This window comes from Pongo pygmaeus, chromosome 14 (genome assembly GCF_028885625.2).
Source record: "Pongo pygmaeus isolate AG05252 chromosome 14, NHGRI_mPonPyg2-v2.0_pri, whole genome shotgun sequence".
NCBI lineage: Eukaryota > Metazoa > Chordata > Mammalia > Primates > Hominidae > Pongo > Pongo pygmaeus.
This window is the reverse complement of record NC_072387.2, coordinates 78,438,811-78,460,188: the sequence shown is the minus strand read 5'-3', so window position 1 is coordinate 78,460,188 and position 21,378 is coordinate 78,438,811. Positions and strand designations below refer to the sequence as shown.

The window sequence follows — 21,378 nt, the reverse complement described above, 5'->3', positions numbered from 1 at the left end:
CCAGCATGGCACATGTATACATATGTAACTAACCTGCACATTGTGCACATGTACCCTAAAACATAAAGTATAATAATAATAAAATAAAATAAAAAAAAAGAAATGCAAATCAAAACCACAATGAGAGATTCTATCACACCAGTCAGAATGGCTACTATTAAAAAGTAAAAAAAAAAAAATTGCTTTTGACCAGGCATGGAAAAAGGTGAATGCTTATATTCTGTTGGTGGGATTGTAAATTCTTCAGTCCCTGTGGAAAGCAGTTTGAAAATTTCTCAAAGAACTAAAAATAGAATTACCATTTTTCCCACCAATCCCATTACTTTCTATATGCCCAAAGGAAAGTAATTGTTCTATCCAATGCACCCCCAACAAAACCAAACATCTGCACTGGCATGATTATCATAGCACTATTCAAAATAGCAGACATGGAATCAAACTAGGTATCCATCGATGGTGGATTGAATAAAGAAAATGTGGTACATATACACCATGGAATATTACACAGCCATAAGAGTATGAAGTCATGTTTTGCAATTACACAGATGCAGCTGGAGGTCCCTATCTGAAGTGAATTAATGCAGAAACATAAAACCAAATAATGCATGGTCCCAGTTATACATGGAAGCTAATCATTGATGCACATGGACACGAAGATGGGAACATTAGACACTGGGGATTTAAGAAGAGGGGAGGGTGGGTGGGGGAACAGGGTTGAAAAACTACCTATCAGGTACTATGTTCACTCACTCATTGGGCTACAGATTCATTAGAAGTCCAAACCTCAGCATCACACAATATACCCATGTAACAAACCTGCACATGTACCACTTGAACCTAAAATTAAAAAAAAACAAAACAAACAACACAATAGAAAACAAAAAATAGTCATTATATCATATGCACACCACTAATATCTGAATATATAAAGAATTACTAAAAATTTAGGAAAGAAATACTGTAATTATTAAAAAATCTTTGGAATTTATAAACCATTAGTTCTCAGGTAAATCAATGCAAATTATTGTGTCTATGGAGAAAATGTTCAATAACACTCATGATAAGAAAATGCATATCCACAATTAACAAGGATGCAATTTCCTATTTATCAAAAATTCAGAAGCTTGACAAGCCCTATAGATAGTTGTGGGAAAATCAGCACTCTCATATATCACTTGTACATATAAAAAATGAATGATGACATTTTTATTTAGGAGTATTTATTAATATATAATGAAATTATAGATGTATTTTCTCTGACCAAGTAATCTCAGTTTTGAAAATCTGGTTTTAAAAATTCTAATATATTTAATAACATAAATATATATGTGGTAGCTCTACTGAAATAGACAAGTGGAGACTAGAAGAAGCTTGAAGACAAATCCACCACAAATGCATTGAACAAAATATGGTATGTATTTTAGGATAAATAAAGACATAATGAGGAAAGATTTTAATGTAAGATTTTAGCTGTATTAGTTTTCTAAGGCTGCTATTTAAAAAAACCACAAAATGGATGGCTTAAAACAACAGAAATATAGTTATTTACAATTCTGGAGATTAGAAGTCTAATAAAAGTGTTGGCAGGCTCATGTTCTCTCTGATGGTTCTAGGGGAAGATACTTCCTTGCCTTTTTCCAGCATCTGACAGTTGCTGCCAATCCATAGCATTCCTTGGCTTGCAGCTGCATAACTCCAGTCTTTGCTTCCACTGTCGCATGTTTTTCTTCCCTCTGTTTGTCTCTGTGTCTCTTTTTTTTTTTCTTATTAAGACTCCAGTGATTAGACTAGGGTCAACCTTAATCTAGTGCAGGCTCATCTTAACTTGATTACATCTGAAAAGATCCTACTTCCAAAATGGTATCATGTAAATGTTTTTGTGCCATGTGAATGTCCACCAAACGGTGATCTCAGCAGAGAGGGACTTTAATAACCAAGGGGACAGAAAGACCCATACTTTGTGTACAAGTCAGCCTCTTTCCCCAGCAACTCCTATCATTACCAAGAGGACTCATGAACGAAGTGGCCATGTTAGTAAAAATGGAGGTTATCAATGGGCTCAGCAAAATAGAGTTCCACTCATCATGGCTGACCTGACTATAGCCATTGCTAAGTGTTCATTCTACAAGAAGCAGAGACCGCCTCTGATTCCCTGATATGGGAGTATTCCCTGGTGCAATCAGCCAGCTACTTGGTAGCAAGTCTATTGCACTGCATGACTTCCATCATGAAAGGGCAGTGCTTTGTTTTTACTGAACTAGATATCCATCTGAATATAGATTTGCTTTCCTTTCATGGAATGCTTCTGTCAAGTCTACTGTCTGTTGATTTACAGCTAGAAAAGAAGGCCTGAGAATCCCTGGCAAACCACCGGTGTAAGTCCAAGAGTCCAAAAGCTGAAGAACTTGCAGACTGATGTTTGAGGGCAGGAAGCATCCAGCACAGAACAACAATGAATACTAGAAGACTCAGAAAGCCAGCTCCTTCCACCTTCTTCTGCTTGCTTTATTCTAGCTGCTCTGGCAGCTGATTAGATGGTGCTTACCCAGACTGAGGGTGGGTCTGCCTCTCCCAGTTCACTGACACAAATGTTAATCTCCTTTGACAACACCCTCACAGACACACCCAGGAATAATACTTTGCATCCTCAATCAAGTTGACACTCAATATTAACCATCACAAGTCTATCCCTTGTCAACTTGAACCCATACACATCTCCTGAAATTACACATAATCTTCAAATAAAAACAATAATGATGTCATAATTACATCTAACATAATACAGCTATCCTTCATAAAACCGGAAATGAATTATTAACCAAAATGCTATTACATAAAGTTAACAACACTTAACTGCTGATATGAAGTTAATAATGTCACTTGATAACGGAAAAACAAAGGAAATAAAGGTATTTTCTTAGAAGTGTATACATGCACAAACATGTAAGGAGGAAATCCACATGACAATTACGGTTCTTATTTCTGCAACTGGTCTTGTGGTTGTAGCTGGTATTGATGACTACTTTTTCCTACTAACCATTCTGTATTCCCTTTGTCTTCAGCTAGCACCTCAGCAGCTGTTATTTTTTTACCTGGTGAAGTCACCCAAACCTTCATTCCTGAACAGTCTGGGTCATTTGTAGTCCTGCCTAGATTGGGTTGTTGTAGTTTTCCATTGACCTTAATCACAGGGCATGGTAGTACTAAGAGAAGGCCTAAGGGATCTCCTGTATTCCACACATATTCTTCCTTATCTCCACTGTGGAGTAGTAACCTGATTTCATCTTGATAAGTCCAGGTCAATCACCCAAGCCAACACTAACTCCTTTCTTAACCTGTTGACTTAGAGGTAGGAGAAGCCCAAAGTGGCCAGGTGGCAATTTTAACTTTCAGTTTAACGGTATCATTGTTGTGTCTACTGGTGGCAGAATTCCTCCCTCTGGAACTAAGGCCAGCAGAACATAATGTTGGGGGAACTGGAAGTAAAATTTTTGCTAGTGGGTCACTAGGGGTGATGGTGAGTGGTGCCACTTCTACTTCTACCCCTTGATTCCTAGGCCTGTGAATGCTGGCTATGAGGAAAACAGTACCATATATTGGATGCTGATTCAGGACATACACAGCCTTCAAGAGAACTTTGCCAAGCCCTGCAAAGTATTGTCACCTAGTTGGTGGGGTAATTGTGACTTCAAATGGCCTTTCCACTGTTCTATCAATCCAGCTGCTTTAAGATAATGGGCAACAAGATACAATCATGAATTCCATGAGCATGAGCCCACTGCCACACTTCCTTAGCTATAAAATAAGTGCCTTGTTTAGAGGCAATGCTCTGTGGAATGCCATGATGGTGGATAAGGCATTCCATGAATCCACAGATGGTACTCCTGGAAGAAGCATTGCCTGCAGGATAGACAAACCCATATTGAGAATAAGTGTCTATTCCAGGAAGGACAAACCACTGCCATTTCTCTGATGAAAGAAGTCCAATATAATCAACCTGCCATCAAGTAGTTGGCTGATCACCACAAAGCATGGTGCCATATGAAGGGCTCAGTGTTGGTCTCGACTGCTGCCAAGTTGGGCACTCAGCAGTGCTCCAGGCCTAAGTCGGACTTTTGAAGTTTTTTTCTAATGTCTGCAGCTAACTGAGTGATAAACTTATCCTTTAAGATTAGCTGGCCTTCAATAGAGTCAGGTGACAGGGAAGTATGCTTCCTTAATGCCTCCCTTAGTCTCTCCAGAAAGGCAGTAGGATTTTTTTCCTTTCCTTGTGTTACAGTGGACATCACTGAATAATTCAGAGGCTCCTTCCTAGTTTTCCTTAGTCCTTCTAGCACTTAAGTTAGCAAATGTCTGTGGCACCAATCTCCATGTTCTGATTCTGTGTCCAAATTAGGGTCTACAATGGGAACTGCCTGCTGGCCTGTGGGGAATCATTCTCTTTCCTCTGTTGTCATCCTATCATTGACCTGACTGAGATACCAGAGATCACCAAACTCTCAGGCTGCAGTTATGGCAGCACTTCTCTCATTTGGGGTTAGTGTCTGATCTAGCAGTAACATTATATCTCTCCATGTCAGATTAAAGGATTGCCCTAACCCTTGTAAAACATCAATATAGCCATCAGGGTTATCTGAGAATTTACCTAGGTCTATTTTAATTTGCTTTAAGTCTGAGAGAGAAAAAGGTACATGCACTCTGGCTGGGCCGAATTCTCCTCCTCCCACTGCTTGGAAGGAGCATAATCGGGGAACACTGGCACTCTTTGGTTCATTGTTTACCTGTTTGTCTATCTCCTTTTGGACTGTTTGGGTTCAAGGGGCATCCTTATTAGTTGGGGAAGGAGTCGGGGGGACACTGGGATAGGGAGGTAGACTCTGAGGGCTTCCTGTAAGACATAAACCACACTTTTTACATAATTGTGAGTTGTCTCTTAATGAAAAGAAAGCTTGCACATATGGCACTTCACTCCATTTGCCTTCTTTTCTACAAAAGAGGTCTAGCTGTAAGATGGTGTTATAATTTGTACTTCCCTCAGGAGGCCAGGTTTCTTCCCCTTGAAGAGGATATCGTGGCCAGGCAGTACTGCAGAAGAATATAAGTCGTTTCTTTCTTGGCATCTGAGGGTCAAATTGGTCCTAATTCTCCAGAATACATCTTAGGGGCATTTTTGCCTTGGGGGTAACATTTCCCATCTGAAAAAAGAACATAAGGATGCCAGCACCCCTAGTCATTTTCTGATGAGCACTAGTCCTAGAGCATCCTCTAAGGGCCTAATGCTTTTTCTTTTCCAGGGTGCATAACCACCCATGGACCTCTGCTTATCAGATTAGTTACGCTCACCAATGTAGCAGTCCTGCACTTCTTTTCCCGCCTTTCTTGACCACAAAGAAAGGGGCCTGGGCTGCTGGATTCTAGTGGTCCTTTACCAGCATGCCCAACATTGCCTTTGCGCTCAGGGCTGAGACCTAGAGCTGGGCTGGGTTCCTGAGTATTTCATAACAACGCAGCTGCCCCATCAAGATGCATTTCCATAAACAACAGTTCTGCAAATTCATTTCAGAGACAGTGTAGCTAACCTTTTGAGTCAGGACTGAGATAGTCTTTTGATTCTGTAAGTACCTTAAGGCTTGGCTGAGTGCAAACAGCTCACACATTTGAGGAGACCAATTATTAGGCAAATTTTTAACTCTGCTTCCACAAGAGTCTCTGTATCAATTACTGAATACCCATTGTAGTTTTTTCCTCAATCACCTGGGAGGAAACATCTATCATCCTGTCCTGAAGGGAGTTCCTCCTAGGTCTGGTTAGACCTTTGTGTGGTAATTAAGATTTAAATCCCCTGTTAGGAAATCTGCTGGGTTAAGGGAATTATCAGTGGTTGGAGTTACATTACCCTTTTCTAACATAGTAGCCCCATACTTTAAGATTATTGAGTTAGTAAGCTACATTTTTGCTTTTTTTTTTTTTTTTACTTAGAATAACTCTGAACTGGTGAGGTGTGCTCACAATAAGGTTTCCTCTAAAAGTTACTTTTCTACTTTTAGCAAAGCAGTTGCCGCTACCGACTGAATGCATTTGGCCTATCTGCGGGTTACTGGGTTAAGGATTTGCTATGCGCTTATTTACACTGACAGCAAAGTGGCAATTATCAATTACAGGTTTTAAGTTTACCCTGGCTTTTAAAGGAATAGGGCACACTTTTTTTTTTTTAACTATTTCTATCTTTTTCTTTCTTTTTCTCTTTGACTCCCTCTTTGTCTCTCTCTCTCCGTCTCTCTTTCTTAGCCATTACAAACTTGGGGCCCTCGCAAGGGTGGTGGGGAACAGGTCCCACATAACTGCCCATGTCAAGAGCTGTGTACCTAAATCCAGAGGGATACCAGGGATAAGACTCCCTGGGTTATAGCCTAGGTGCCTAAGGATATAGCGTAGAGCTTCCTTAGATCCCTTTGGAGATACAACTTGCTAGAGGAAATGAAAGTCTGAACCATTAGTACCTAGGAGGCAGGGATCAGAGGAAGTAGATTCAGAGGTAAGGAGAATTTTGGGGCTAAACTTTGAAAGTCACAGTCGGGACCCTGGAGGTATAATTCAGAAGGAAAGGTAGGGGCGCACACATGGGCGACTGCTGAGTAAAGACTTCTGGCTGCGCCATGATCTCAACCGGCTACTGCCGGGAGTTCGGGACAACAGCTTTCTGCCTCTAGTCAGCCCTTGGCCTCCCCAAGAAAATTGAAAGTGGAAGCTGGCTCCAGGCAGACCAAAGTCCCCAACAGAAGGGTTGGGGGTTGTTAGAAAGCCCTTCCCCAGATAGCCTCACACCTGAGTCTTAAGTCCGGCAGCCATGCTAATCATTTTTAACTGGTGACAGGTGCCCAGTATTTTCCTCCAGTTCTAAGGAAGGATAGAACAGAATAGCAAGCGAAAGTGGTCCAATATTACTCACAGCTTTGGATGTCCCTTCGTGGTCGCCAAAATGTTACCAGGGGTCCTTGCTCACAGAGCTTCCAAGATGGTGGCGAGCTGCTTCCAAGATGGTGGCTGGCCGCTTCCAAGATGGTGGCAAGCTTCGTGTTCTCTGACCTGGGGTTCTTGGCCTCACGGATTCCAAGGAACGGAATATTGGGCCACGTGGTGGGTGTTATAGCTCTATTAGAAGCAGTGGGTCACGGAAGAGAACCGTGGAACCCAGTGACTAGTGTTCAGCTGGATTAGGACGAACCCAGGCAGGAACAATGGCAAGCCTTTAGCACTATCGGAAGTGGCAATGGGAGTCTTGCTGGATCAGGAGCACAGCAGACACCCTGCCAGATCCGGAGGGATGGGAATCAGCAGCGGGATGGGAGTCAGCGGCGGGTCTGTGACAGCTGCAAACAGTAGTGGTGGACTGCGACCGAAAGCTCAGCTCAAGCGGTAACAAATATGGACCAGAAGAGTGCAGTTGCAAGATTTAATAGAGTGAAATATAGTGAAAACAGAGCTCTCATACAAAGGGAGGGGACTCAAAGGGGGTTGCCGTTGCCGGCTCAAATGCCCGGGTTTATATCCTGATCCTTGTCCCTCCCACTGTGCTCTCAGGCAATAGATGATTCGCTATTTCTTTACCTCCTGTTTTTGCCTACTTAGCATTTTAGTTAGCTCTCTGATTGGTTGGGTGTGAGCTAAGTTGCAAGCCCTATGTTTAAAGGTGGATGTGGTCACCTTCCCAGCTAGGCTTAGGGATTCTTAGTCAGCCTAGGAAATCCAGCTAGTCCTGTCTCTCACTCCCACCTGTCCCCATTCCAAGTTTTAGAGTTCCATTCTTTTCCAATGAATGCCCTCACTTTAACAGTAGACACCTGGCAAGAGTGAGCATGCATCTTTCATTGCAGGCCAGCCACTCACATGATAAGAGCTTGTGTCTGATTTTCCCCAATTACATAATTCTTTAGCACCCATCATGTTTGAGAAAACATTGCTTCTGACCAAGGATATCACTTCACAGCAAAGTGTGGCCATAGGCCTAGGATCCTGGTATTTATTGATCTTATTTTGTTACACAACATACTGAAACAGCTGGCTTGAGAGAATGAGAGAATATTCTTTGGAAGACCCATCAGTTGCCATTTAGGTGGTAATACCATATAGTGCTGTAAAAATGTCCTCCAGGAACCTTTATATGCCATAAATCAACTTCCCATACATGATGCTGTTACTCCTAAAGCCCAGATTCATAGGCACAAAAATTAACGTGTGGAGATTAAACACCATTACCATTGGTGATTATTGAAAAATTTTGCTTCCTTTCTCCAGGATCTTATGCCCTGCTTAGTTTCAAAGGGAGCAATGATTCCATCAGGAAATAAAAGGATAATTCCACTAATTTCTAAGTTAAGACTTCCATTCATTTACTTTGGCATCCTTATTTCTTTGAATCTTAGTAATTTTCCTGGACTGCATATATTTCTTACTATATATTTAACTCAATGTTATCTTATGAAATTCTGAATCTAATTGTTACTTCCCCAATCTAACTAGAAATTTAGAATACTTTAACTTTCCTCTGGTCTTTCCTTTCTTCTTGTTCACATACTTGAAATCTCAGGTTTTAGTTATGTCTTATTTTCTACCCATTCAATTTTAATACTAATTCCAATTTTCTTGCCTACAAAGTGTTGTCAATTACTATGTCCATCTTTGAGTCTTATGTTCAGTTTTTTTCCTTCCGAATTTAACATTTTTCTTTCCCGAATTTCCTATTAAAATAGTTATATAATAAGGTCTTTAGTAAGAACAGCTAGGTAAAGTATTCTAGACAATATTTCACTCTTAGTTCTTGGGCATTTCCCTCTATTGCTACTGATCAGCCTTTTGTAGGTCTATTTTCTATTATTCCATTAAAAATATATGCTTTGTAATTCTATTCTGTGGATACTTTTTTTCTTTGTAATATTCTGCATTTTTGTATTTTTTAGTCTTGTTTGCTTACTGTTTTCAATCTGAGTGTCTTTTCAATTCTAGAATATTCTTCAGCACTATATATATACACACACACATGCATGTGTGTATATATATGTGAATATGTGTGTGTATGTATATATACACACATATATAGTTCTGAAGAATATTCTAGAATTGAATATATATATATGTATTTCATTCTAGAAGCAAATAATTGAGAAATGGAAAATTTATTATTTTATTTGTTTTTTAAATATTTTAAAAGATAGTTATACACACATATGTGGTCTTTTAGACTATATGTCTAAATATCCATCTGTATCTATCTATCTATCTATCTTTATATCTATCTAATCACTCACAGGGTTTTTATTTGTCAAGTGCCCCAACTGACTTCTTAAAATTTCCTATCTCTATGCCTAACTAATGTGTTTTGTTGTGTTTGAGCTCTTTTCACCAAGCCATCTCATCTATTACTTTTCTTTCCATGTTTATATTTATCTCTCCATGTTTATATTCATGCTATTTTATTTTACATTTTTGTATATTTCTTGATTACATTCTGTAATATATTTTTTCCAGGATGATTCTCTCTGATTATTGGCTTCTGAGTGGTCTCTAAGAGAATGTATTGTTTGCTATTAGTAAGTTCTTACACTTTATAAGTCCTAGAGCAGCTACCTTTGTTATCTAATGAGTGCAATTTTTGCCCTTCCGTCACTGATTAGAAAGCATTCATAGGGATATAAACAGCAGCAAACGTAATAGCTACTTCAACTCTTGTTCACTGCCTTGGCTTTAAATTTCTTTTGCAATTCAGGTCCTCAGGAATTTATGTTCTTCTTTTATCTGAAATATGAAAGAAATCTTGTATATTTATATATACATATTTAATATATGTAAAAAGTATAAAATATATAAATGTACTTACATGTAAATACATATATAATCTGTAGCTTTTGCCTTGTTTGCAACTGGTTTTATTTTAAGGCCATTTTGAGGAAACATGAAGGGCTAGTTATAGATTTATAGCTCACTTATAATAAATATTTAAAATGTCTATATTCATTATAGGCTAAATCAGAATTTCAGGTCAGTAGAAGTATTTTCTAAATTGTTTTAATATGATTCTTGCTATAAATCGTGGAGAATAAAAGTAAGAAAGCAGCATAATTAACAGGGACATTTCCCAGTCATATAACCTGAGTATTGGTCTATGTAAAAGAAAAGTGCTCAAACTAAAATATATATATGTTTTATATTAAATCTGAATTTATATTTATATACCAATTTTTTAAAATATTTTTATCCCAATTTTTATCCCAATTATTTTTATATTTATATCTCAGTATTTACTGGGATATTATAGCACCCCATCAAAATTTTTAGATTGAATTTTATTTTAAATGACAGCAGGACAAAATTAAGATACAAACGTGTAATATCTAATTCTTCTAACTGAACAAGCTTGATTTATTGAATAAATAAGACACATCTAATAAACAGGTTTGAGTATAACTGAAATGAATTGTTAAAGTATGATAGAATAAATATTTATATGGACATTTATACCCAGCTACCAATGATCTTCCTCATTTTGTTGTGTTAATTTCACACCTACTTTTTGACTGAAGCAAGACTTTTAAAGAAATAAATAACACAGCATTGAATCTGTGGTAGAAATCATGTGCACAACAGGCTAGGAGTGAGAGAGATGAGATTAAAGAAAAGTGAAAAAATTCATTGATCTCTTACCCAAATTTTAGGATTGTCCATGGAAACTTTGGAAATATAGGTGTGCTTAATTTTAAAATTGTGTGTACTTCTCCCTTTTTAGAGGATCCAATGAGTAAATTTTTAAATGTTTGATTGCAGTTATGAGCACATCATGTAAGTAATAAAGGAAATTTTTTTCTAGTAATCACAGCTGCTAGAGGACAAGGTGGCAACAGAAACAATGGGACAGCCATCTGCTGTACAGAAAGCAAGATGGAATTCTTTGGGACTGTTGATTAAACAAGTTTATTTAACTTCTTTTTGGAGAAAATATCTTCTGAAATTATAAATTCAATTAATAGGTTATTCACCGTCAAGAAAGAGCTACCTTCGTTTTAAGTTTACATTTTCTCATATGTTAAATTGCTATCTATGATAGCCTTTAACTTTATTAAATTTACAGATTGTGCTATGTTATTTTCATAAACTATGAAATCTATAATGGACAAAGGATGTCATAGTTTCAGCCATCTCACATTGAAAATTATGATTTAGCTATAATTAGAGAATATTACAACATATGAAATAATCATAAAAATACCTGGACTTAATTGCAAATTATTTATATCACTTATATTTGTTTCATTTCTGATCATTCCTTCATCGGGAAGAGAAGTGGAAAAATAATTAAACTCACACTGGTCAACTTAAGTGGAAAATAGATTAAAGCCCTAACTAAAATGGTTTTAAGTGTCTTCCATAAAGTGCTCTTCCCATAACCAATAAAGATGGCAGAATTCGGTGAGTTAACATCCACCTTTAAAAAATGATTTATACTTGATCATTGATAAAAACTGAGCTATGAATGGTACCAGTTATTGAAACATAACTTCAAACCTGAGGCTAGCCAAAGGATTTATTTTCCTCTCCCAAATATAATTTACAAGAGTGACAAGCAAGTAATTTGATTAATTCTTATTCCACTCACTTTAGTTCTTATTATTTTGCCCAAAGCACTGGTAATTAATTAAGATAAAAATAATATGAGATGAGAAGAAATTAAAATGGTATAAATTTTCCTTAATTAAGTCTCTCAACTTAGCAGGTTATATTTTGGCATTTTTTATTCAAATATAGCTGAATGAATTGTCATATTTCTTAGGAAAAATGGTCTATCAAATATATTTGCACGTGTGCTGGAGATATATACCTTTTCCCAGAATAGAATAACAATTTCTTTCAAAAAAATTGTTTCTAAGTTAACTCATTATAAAATAATACAAAAAAGTGTTATTTTTCGAAAAAGAACATAAATATGAATCCAATTTTGCCTAGAGTGTTGAAGCCCCCAATGTTTGCGATTATTTGCATCTTCATCCAAACAGATGGCATGCTTAAATTCTCCAAGTATTATCACCTCTCTGCCTTTCCCAGTTTTCTGTCAAAGCAAACAACAGTAACTCTTGATAGAAAACAAAGAATCATAATGAATAGTACAAAGTGAATGTTAAACTTACCACGTTTGTGTCAGAAACATTTATTGATAAATTAAACTATTAAAAGATTAAATTAACTATTTTAACAAATTAGCACATTTAACAGATTTAGCTATAAAGCTACATTAACTAGAAATATAAAAATAATGGATAACTGAACTGGGTCCAAATATTTAGCCATTTTTTAGTCACATCTCATTTTGGAAAATATTGCTTAGGAAGCATTCTATTATGATAACAGTTATTAAACTGAGCTGGGTCTTGAATTTCATCAATGATTAAATACAGTCAGGTATAGAAACACCAGAATGTGAATTTATACATGTCAGCATCTCTTTTATGCTCCTTCATTTTTTCTCCCTCTCCCTTTTCTCTCCTTTTTCTTTCTCTCCCTTCCCTCTGCTTTTCCATACACACACACACACAAACACAAACACATACACACATACAAACGAGTTGCTAACCATTTTGAGACGCTTCATTGACTTCTTAGGTTGTATACTTAGACATTTATTTTAGAACTGAAATGTAGGTTAAATGTTATCATTGTAAATACTACTCTTTTAGTCATTCTTCCTCCATCAAATCACATCCCACCACGGAGTCTATATCATCACATGGTTTTGTCCATTTCTACATTTAAGCCTCAGATGAAGCGTTATCACCTACTGTGCATCTCCTAGGCAGAGTAGGCAAGTTGTCAACCAGCACTCTATTCCGTTATCCTTTTTACTTTACTTTTGATTACATATTATCCTTTGAGATTATTTTTATCATTCATTGGTTTACTTATTTGCTTCTACTTACCCTTTGTAGATTGTAAATTACAAGAAAGAATGAAAGATGTCAGTTTTGCTAACTGCTACGTTAATGGCACCTCTAACAATACCAAGCTTGGGGAAGTGTTCAATAAATTCCAGGTGACAAAAATAAAAATGGAGAAATATTATTTCTTTAAAAACATTAATGAAAGTTACTAATAATAAATAATTTAATCATGTATAAAATTATTTATTTCATTATTAATACTACCTTTTATTTTAAAAAGAAATTTCTTTACTAAATACCTCTGTCCTGTCTATTTTATTTATATATATAATGTATGTGGGTTTAGCCTTCTCTACTAAGCTGATTTTAAAAAACAACCTTAACAATATAATTTCAATATTCCAGACAGACTGTGTTCACTGTCATGGGATATTGACTCACTAAAAATCAACGTCCATTGATGGCAGAAAACACGTTATAATTAACATAAAATATTTGAGTGTTATAAAGACAAAAATATTAAATACATGACCTCGATATTTGAATAACAATCACTTTGTGCTCTTAGAACTTTCTACCTATTTCTTCCCGTGGATTATAGGGAATTGTAATAACTATTTTTACTTTTTTTGGATAAAATGAGGTCTGAGTGTGTCTTTGCTATTACCTTTCATGTCTAACACAATTTATAGGGCTTTGTAATGTCTCAAGGGCTGTATGTTAGGAGGAAAATATTCTTACGCATTATCACTCCACACCAAATTTCTTAGGCTTGAAATATAGCAGAATATTAAAGCCCACAAAATAAATTAATGAAGCTGGAAATGAATATCAACACAGATATTTTCATGATTTTGCAATTATGCATGAGAAATTAGATTTCATTATTTATATCTCAAAACCTTCCAAAGTTTCCAGTCAAGATGGTGGACTAGAAACAGCTAGTGTGTGCTGTTCTCACAAACAGGAAACAAAGTGGTGGGTAAACACTGAACCTCAAGCCAATTGTCTAAGGAACCATGTCAGGATTCATCAAGGCAGTGAAAGGACACAGAGACTAGAGGGAGTGAAGCTGGGCAGCAGCTCATCTGGGATCATCATAGAGGTAGGAGAAGCTCCCCAACATAGGAAAACAGTGAACTAGTGACAGCCCTCAGGAAATCCACACTTCCCACAGGAACCTGTGCAATCCTAGGAACAGGAGAATCCTCCTCATCCCCTCAGGCCTTAGAATGATACAGAGAGGTGCCCAGAGTTTTTGCAGAGGCAACACTCAAGTCCACAGGGATATCCACAGGTCTTGGACCCCAGAGTAACCTGGTGCCAGATGCTATAGCCTCAATAGAGGCCACAGTCATGATGCCCAGGAGCAGTAAGATTGCTCCACACCTCCTTGCCAGACAAGGCTTGGCACCAGCTTCCAGCATAGTAGCCTCACTTCTGCTTGAACTCTGATGGAGATAGCTCCATGTTCCCATGGGAAGCACCATGCTTGCAGAGCAGGCAACTCTACACATCTCTGCTGCTCATAGCCAGGTGGTCATGTCTGCTTGCCTCCAACACAACAAACTGGCTTCTGCCTGAATGCTGAAGTTAGGTTCAGCTTTAGGTTTCCCCGAATCTCTGCAGATGAGTGTAGGTCTGTGTTCTGTTTGGAGGCACCCAAAGGGTACACTGGGTGACTGCATCCACCCCTGCTCCTCATTACCAGGCAATACATATCAGTTGGGTATGCCAACACAGTATGCCCACATATGCCTGAACTCTGTGGGTTGGTAAAGTTCTGTGTTCCCCTGGGAAGACCCATACGGTTGATAGGGTGACTCCACCCACCCGTACTGCTCCTAGATGGGTGAGACATAGTGGCTTGGGCTTACAGGCAAGGAAGAATCTGGACGGCAAGGAGGCTCATGACAATCCAGGACAAAGGCTAAACCCAATCCAAGGAATCCAGAGAATACAATGACACTACCTAGGAGCTAAAGGATGAAATGGACATTTTAAGAAAGAAGCAAACTAAACTTCTGGAACTGAAGAATTCACTTCAAGAACTTTATAATATGATTGAAAGCATTAAAAGCAGAATAAATCAAGCTGAGGAAAGAATTTCAGGACTTGAAGACCAGTACATTGAATCACCTCAGTTACATAAAAAGAAATTTAAGAGAATGTTAAACATGATCAAAACGTCTGAGAAATATGGGATTATGTAAAGAGACAATACATATGACTCATTGGCACTCCTGAAAGAGGAGAGTGAGCAACTCTAAAAACATATTTGATTATATAGTTCATGAAAATTTTCCCAATCTTGCTAGAGGGGAGGACATCAAAATTCAAGAAATACAGAAAACTCTATACAAAATACAGGCACATAATGGCCAGATTCACCAATATCAACACAAAATAAAAAAATTTAAAGGCTTCTAGAGGGAAAGGCCAGGTCATCAGGCTAGCAGCAGACTTTTCAGCAGAAACTTTACAAACCACATGAAATTAGAGTCCTATTTTCAGCATTTTTTTAAATTTTTATTTTCAGCATTCTTAAAGAAAAATATATTCCACCCAAAAATTTTATATTCTGCCCAAATAAGCTTCTTAAGAGAAGGGAAAGTAAAATCCCCCTCAAACAAGCAAGCACTAAGAGCATTTGTTACCACCAGACCAGCCTTACAAGAAATTCTTAAGGGAGTACTAAATATGGAAACAAACATTAAAACCTACTACCACAAAAACAGTCAAGCATATAGCCTGCAGACAATATAAAGCAAATACACCATCAAGTCTACAAAAGAACAACAACGTGATGACAGGATCAAAATCTACTATATTGATACTAACCCTGAATGTAAATGGCCTAAATGCTCCAACTAGGCATATAGTGGCAAGCTGGATAAAAAGACAAGAATCATTTGCTGTCTTTAAAAGCTACATCTCACATGTAATGACACTTATAGGCTCAAAGTAAAGGGATGGAGAAAGATCTACCATTCAAATGGAAAAGAGGAAGAACTGATATTCTTACTTCAGATAAAACAGACTGTACACCAACAACAGAAAAAAGTACAAAGAGTGGCATTACATAACAATAGAGTGTTGGATTTAACAAGACTTAACTATCCTAAATATGTATACACCCAAGATGGGAACATTTAGTTTTATAAAACAACTTCATCTTGACCTAAGAAAAGATTTAGACAACCACACAATAATGGAGGGGGACTTCAACATCCTGCTGACAGCATTAGACAAACCATCAAGACAGAAAACTAACAAAGTATTTCTGTGCTTAAATTTAACACATGACCAATTGAACCCAACAGACATTTACAGGATATTCCACCTAACAACCAAAGAATATTCATTCTTCTCATCTGCAGAGAGAACATAATCTAAGATTGACCACATGCTCAGCAATAAAGCAAGTCTAAATAAGTTAAAAAAAATCATACCGGCCGGGCGCGGTGGCTCATGCCTGTAATCCCAGCACTTTGGGAGGCCGAGGCAGGTGGATCACGAAGTCAGGAGATCGAGACCATGGTGAAACCCTGTCTCTACTAAAAATACAAAAAATTAGTCCAGGGTGGTGGCAGGCGCCTGGAGTCCCAGCTACTCAGGAGGCTGAGGAAGGAGAATGGCGTGAACCCAGGAGGCGGAGCTTGCAGTGAGCCAAGATTTCACCACTGCTCTCCAGGCTGGGTGACAGAGTGAGACTCCATCTCAAAAAAAAAAAAAAAAAAAAAATCATACCAAGCACAATCTTGCACCACAATTACAATAAAAATAGAAATAATGCCAAGAAGATATCTCAAAAATACAGAAAAACATAGAAATTAAACAACTTGCCTCTGAATACCTCTTGGATGAACAACAAAATTTAGGTAGAAATCAAAAATTTATTTGAAAGTAATAAAAATAGAAACACATCTTACCAAAATCTTTGGGATATAGCTAAAGTAATGTTAAGAGGAAAGTTTATGGTGCTAACTGCCTTCATCAAAAGGTTAGAAAAATCTCACATTAATAATCTAACATTGAACCTATAGAAATTAGGAAAAAAAATACAACACCAAAGCTAATGGAAGAAAACAAATAACTGAAATTAGGTAAGAATAAAATGGAGGCCCAAATGTTTATACAAAAGATCAATTGACTCAAATATTAGTTCTTTGAAAGAATAAACAAGATTGATAGACTGTTAGCTAGATTAACAAAGGGGAAAAAAAAAAAGATAGAAGACCCAAATAAGTGCAATCAGAATTTAGAATGATGAGATTACAACTAATTCCCCAGAAGTACAAAAGATTCTCAGAGACTATCATGAACATGAATTAGGAAATCTAGAGGAAATGGGTAAATTTCTGGAAAGACATAACCTCCCAAAATTGAACTAGGAAGAAAATGAAAACTTGAACAGATCAATAACAAGTTCAGAAATTGAATCAGTATTAAAACAAAAAACAGAAAAAAAAATCTACCAACCCCTAAATGTCCTGGACCTGATGGATCCACAGCAAGATTATATCGCATGTACAAGGAAGAACTGATACTAATCCTACTAAAACCACTTCAAAAAATTAAGGAGGAGCAGTTCCTCCCTAACTATAATTCTATGAAGCCAGTATCATCCTATTAACAAATTCTAGCAGAGACAGGACCAACAATGAAAACTACAGGACAATATTGCTGATGAACATAGATACAAAAATCCTTAGTAAAATACTAGCAAATCATATCCAACAACAAATCAAAAAGTATATTTTATTCCTATAATGGAAGATTAGTTCAACATATGCAAATCAATAGAAGCAATTCACCGCATAAACAGAATAAAAAACAAAAAACATATGATCATCTCAATATATGCAGAAAAATCTGTGATAAAGTCTAAGATACCTTCATGATAGAAACTCACAAAACTCTAGGCATTGAAGGAACATGCTTCAAAGTAATAAAAGCCGTGTATTCATGTGGACAAATCCACAGCCAACATCATACTGAAGTGGTAAAAGTTGGTAGCATTCCCTTGAGAACTGGAATAAGCTAAGGATAGCCACTCTCACCACTTCCACTCAACATAATACTGGAAGTTCTAGCCAGAGCAATCAGGTAAAGAAGAGAATTAAACTGCATCCTAATAGGAAAAGAAGAAATCAAACTATCTGTCTTTGCTGATGATTTGATTCTATAAACAGAAAACACTAAAGACTCTGCCAAAAGACTCCTGGAACTGGTAAATAAATTTAGTGAAGTTTCAGGATACAAAAATCAATGTACAAAAATAGGTCAGATTAACATACACCAATAACATTCTAGCTGGGAACCAAATCAAGAACAAAATTTCATTTACAATGGCCACAAATACATAAAATGCCTAGGGAGTCATCTAACCAAGGAATTAAAAGTTCTCTACAAGGAGCTCTACAAACACTGCTGAAATATATCTGAGAAAACACACATAAATGAATAATTTCATGCTCATGGATAGGAAGAATCAATATTTTTTAAATGGCCGTACTGCCCCAAAAATTACAAATTCAATGATTATCAAAATACCAAAGACATTTCTGAAAGAACTAGACAAATCTGCTTAATAATTCATTTGGAACCAAAAAAGAGCCCAAATAACCAAAGCAGTTTTAAGTAAAATGAACAAAGTCTGAGGCATCACATCATCTTACTGCAAATTATACTATAAGGTTACAAAACAGCATGGTGCTGATATAAAACAGGCACATAGACCAATGGAAATGAATAGAGAGCCTAGAAATAAAGCTGCACACCTACAACCATCTGATCTTCAATGAAGTTGAGAAGAAACAGCAATGCAGAAAGGACATCCTATTCAATAAATGGGTCTGGGATAACAGGCTAGCCCCATATGAAAGAATGAATCTCTTCCCCTATCTATCACCATGTACAAAAATTAGCTTGCGATGGATAAATCTTTAAATCTAAAATCACAAAGTATAAAAATCCTAGAAGTAAACATAAGAAATATAATACTCATGGTCGATTTTGGCAAATAATTTATGGTTAAGTCCCCAAAGGCAACTGCAATAAAAACAAAAATTGATATGTGGGACCTAATTAAACTAAAGAGCTTCTGCACAGCAAAAGAAATTACCAGCAGAATAAACAGACTGCCCACAGAAAGAGAAAATATATTCATAAACTATGCATCTGGCAAAGGTCTAATATCCAAAATCTGCAAAGATCTTAAACAATCAACTAGCCAAAAACAAATAATCCAATTAAAAAATGATCAAAATACATGAACAGACACTTCTCAAAAGAAAATAAACCACAAACAAACATATGAAAAAAGGCTAAATATCTCTAATCATCAGAGAAATGCAAATCAAAACCACAATGAGATACTACCTTACACCAATCATAATGGTGATTATTAAAAAGTCAAAAAATAACAGGGTGGAGAGGCTGTAGAGAAAAGGGAATGCTTATAATACACTGTTGGTGGGAATGTAAATTAGTTCAGCCATAGTGGAAAACAGTTTGGGGAGTTCTCATAGAATGTAAAATAGAGCAAACATTGGACCCAGCAATGTCATTACTGATCATGTACCATTGCAGCACTGTGCACAGTAGCAAAGACATATTGTCAACCTAGCTGTCCATCAGCAGTGGATTGGATGAAGAACATATGTCACATATACACCATGGACTACTATGCAGCTGTAAAAAGGAATGAAACCCTTTCCTTTGAGGCAACAGGGGCAGAGATGGAGGTCATTGTCCTAAGCAAATTAATGCAAGAACAGAAAACCAAACTCCACTTTTGTTCTCACTTATAAGTGGGAGCTAAATATTGAATACACATAAACATAAAGATGAGCATAATAGACATTGGGGCCTACTAGATGGGAGAGGGAAGGAGGGGGATGTAGGCTGAAAAACCAGCTATCAGGTACTATGCTTACTACTTGGGTGAAAACATAATTTGTATCCTAAACCACAGCATCATGTAATATACCCATATAACAAGCTTGCACACGTACCCTATAATAAAGGTTGAAATTACTTTTAAAAAATTCCAAAGTGTAATTATTAGTAAATTTTAGTTCTCAGACTTTCTTCTCATTTGATATTGAATATGGGGCACTATAACTTGTTTGCTTAATATACACAGATGATACATTTTTGTAATAAACTTCAATGAACTTTAAATTCTTTAAAATGCTAGTTGTATAATTTACAGGGTTTGCACTAATTAAATCTTTTGAAAAAATCAGATCAACAATATATATTTTTCTCAGTATTCAGCATCTTAAATGTTATTAAGTCAAAAGATTTGATATACAATTTCATATATAGCACATATAATGGCGTTGCTTTTTGCTATCCAAAAGAAATGTATAGCTAAATTAACTTGCATTGAAAACAAGACAACTGCTTTTACTTTACTGTTTTAAATATTTAAGCTTGTCCAAGTTTTTAAAATTACAATTTGATACATTTTTAAAATCAAAAATTAATATTGCTTCCTGGATATAATTAATGACAACTATACAGTGGCACTATCTGCTAATCTGCTTTTTGGAACTAACCTATTAGGATTCAGTTCACTAAAATCTGTTTTCATAAATGCTAAGCCTGTATATCTTTAAAAGGTTTTGAGACATCTAAATGTGGACATCTGATGAAATGAGTAGAATTTTGCAATTAATCTAAGAAGCATATTTTTAAGATACACATATGGCCAAACAGAAATGGAAAAGAATACCCTAAGACAATTACTAATCCTACTGTACTATAATTGCCATTGTGACTATTGATAATAAACACAATGTTGATAACAAGTTACTTACTGAACAGTTTCTATGAGCAGGAAATTGTTCTACTCATTAAATTATCACAATAATCCTATGAGTTTACTTTTATCATCTCCTTTTTATTAAGTAGAAGGAGAGAAATGAATGACTAACTCAAGGTCGGAAGTTAGGGAGATAGAAATCCAACCTAGGAATTTTAGTATGCTCATATCAGCCTCCAAAATAGTTATTTATATTCACGTGAATATATTAACATATTTCTCAGGATATCGTTATTTATTTCATATTTTTCCTTTATGTTTATATTTTATTTGAAAATTTTAGAAACCTTTAGATCCCAAGTGTTAAGATCTGAGCTTTCCACTTCACACCTAAATAAGCATCAGAAATTCACAGATCCAGCTGCTTTTAGATTAAGTAAATGTTTACCTTTACAGAGTGACTATCAATTAAACAAAACCCCACTGTGGTAAGCTACTGTCTTTCATTTTCTCAGAATAAGTTTGAGTCCCCTATTTTATATATAACAAATTTTGGTGTTCATCTGGACAAAGAGAAAGAATGTATCCTAAAATCGTAGCCAAGTATCTCTTTCTGGATTTATGGTTTATATAATCCTAAGTCACCACAGGGAAACAAAGAATCTCCACTCAAAATGACTG

The 21,378-nt window shown here is 36.4% G+C and overlaps 1 long non-coding RNA gene across 1 annotated transcript in view; it reads right to left on the bottom strand.

The window, feature by feature from the left end:
• The window catches only part of LOC129011663 (uncharacterized), a 114,358-nt gene extending 107,306 nt beyond the window's left edge, over positions 1–7,052 (bottom strand). Inside the window, exon 1 of the long non-coding RNA XR_008493390.2 lies at positions 6,950–7,052. This is a non-coding gene — a long non-coding RNA (uncharacterized LOC129011663). The remainder of the gene's footprint in view (positions 1–6,949) is intronic.
• Positions 7,053–21,378: the final 14,326 nt, after the last annotated feature.